We start from the raw sequence: 2,500 nt of genomic DNA on the forward strand, positions 1-2,500 counted from the left end.
CTACCAGTTTCAAGCTCTTCCTTTCGGCCTCGCAACGGCACCCAGAGTATTCACGAAACTTATGGCAGCTCTGGTGGCACACTTAAGACAACTAGATATTGTGGTGCTGCCATACCTAGACGACCTGCTAATTCGGGCACCTACATACACAACGGCCTTAGTCCACACAAACCTCTGCAAAGAAGTTTTAGAATCTCACGGCTGGAAGATCCACTTTTCAAAAAGTACTTTAATTCCAACTCAGTCCATCATCTTTCTGGGAGTCCAGTTCGACTCTCGGCAGCACAAGGTTTTTCTGACGACTCAAAAGCAACTCAAACTTCAAGCTGCGGCAAATCAGGCAATATCCCAAAGGTCAATCTCGGCCAGGGACTGCATGCGACTACTAGGACTTATGACCTCAGCCATAGAAGTCGTACTTTTTGCTCAAGCCCACATGAGAAACCTCCAGCTGGATTTTCTCCAAAAATGGAGAGGAGATTACAACAATTTGGACTATTCAATTTTTCTATCAGAGGCAACCAAAATTTCTCTTCAGTGGTGGATTCAAATAGAAAACATCAAGAAAGGAAAACTATGTTCCATTGCCAACTGGGCAATCATCACCACAGACGCCAGTCTCACAGGCTGGGGCGGCGTATTCGACCACAGGTCTGTACAAGGTCGGTGGTCACAGAAGGAAACCTCACTCCACATAAACGTACTGGAACTACGGGCGGTTTACCTGGCGCTAAGACACTGGTCGGATCTTCTGAGGGGATACCCAGTAAAAGTCAGGTCAGACAACGCTACAACGGTGGCGTATATAAACCACCAGGGAGGCACTCACAGCAGTGCAGCATGGAAGGAAGTGTCCCGCATCCTACAATGGGCGGAAGACAATTCGTGCAGACTAGCGGCCGTGTACATTCCAGGCCAGTTGAATTGGGAAGCAGACCTCTTAAGCCGGACCACTCTCGATCCGGGAGAATGGGCACTGCACACGGAAGTGTTTCAGCAACTTACGGTCAAGTGGGGGATCCCACAGGTGGACCTGATGGCCAGCAAATTCAATCACCAAGTTCCGGATTATTGTTCCAGGTATCACGACCCAAATGCTTGGTCAGTGGATGCAATGACGTCAGATTGGGACTTTCAACTGATCTACATTTTTCCACCCATACCAATGATCCACCCTGTTATCCGTTGTCTGTGTCTGTTTCGAACAACAGCAATAGTGATCGCACCGTTTTGGCCCAGGAGGGCTTGGTTTTCAGATCTAAAGAGACTTTCAATTGCTTCCCCGTGGCCACTTCCTCAACGGCCAGACTTGCTGCAACAGGGCCCCTGTTGGCACCCATCGTTGGACAGATTATCCCTGACGGCATGGCTATTGAAAGCTCCATATGGAAGGGTAAGGGGTTCTCAGACAAGGTCACCACCACCCTGTTGAGAGCACGCAAACCAACAACAAGCTCTACCTATCACCGCATATGGTCATGCTACATTGACTGGTGTAGACAGAAACGCTCTGATTATCAAACGTGCACGGTTCCTCTAATCCTGGAATTCCTTCAGGATGGCATGGATAGAGGATTGGGAGTCAATTCACTTAAGGTCCAGATCTCAGCATTATCGGTGCTCTTTCAACTTCAGCTAGCATCGTTTCCTGATGTCAGGACTTTTATCCAAGCCGCCACTCATATCAGGCCTCCATATAAAGATCCTTTACCACCATGGAACTTGAATTTCATACTCCAAGTACTGCAGGGTCGCCCTTTCGAACCTCTAGCTTCTATAGATATGAAGTTTCTTACTTGGAAGGTCGCCTTTTTGGTGGCTATCTCGTCGGCGAGACGAGTTTCGGAAATTGGTGCTCTTAGCTGTAAACCACCTTTCTGTATTTTCCACGAGGACAAAGTAGTACTGCGAACTATCCCATCTTTCCGACCCAAGGTGTCTTACGAATTCCACCTCAACCAGGAAATTGTCCTTCCCTCCTTCTGTCCAAAACCAACATCTGAGCTTGAAAGACGCTTACACACGCTAGATGTGGTTCGGGCACTCAAATTCTATTTGCATAGGACGGAAAACGTCAGGAAGACAGACGCTCTTTTTGTTCTCTATGGTCCACAAGGTAGAGGGAATACGGCCTCCAAGATGTCCATTGCTAGATGGATTAAAGACTTAATTCTGTACATTTACAAGCTCAAAGGTCTACCCACGCCTTTAAAAGTTGGAGCCCATTCAACAAGGGGCATGAGTGCTTCATGGGCTCTTTATAATCAAGCTTCCATGGATCAGATTTGTAAAGCGGCTACCTGGTCGTCTTTACACACGTTTACGAAGTTCTATAAGTTCAACGTTTATGCTTCTGCAGATGCAAGTTTTGGCAGAAAAGTTCTACAAACTGTAGTTAACAAGTAAAGGTCTTTCGCACATGTTAGTGCCTTCCACCTTAATTTTTTCAGTCTCCTCTTTATTACTTATCTTTCCCCCCCTTTCACTTAGCTTTGGGACC

Source organism: Xenopus laevis, chromosome 2S (assembly GCF_017654675.1).
Source record: "Xenopus laevis strain J_2021 chromosome 2S, Xenopus_laevis_v10.1, whole genome shotgun sequence".
Lineage (NCBI taxonomy): Eukaryota > Metazoa > Chordata > Amphibia > Anura > Pipidae > Xenopus > Xenopus laevis.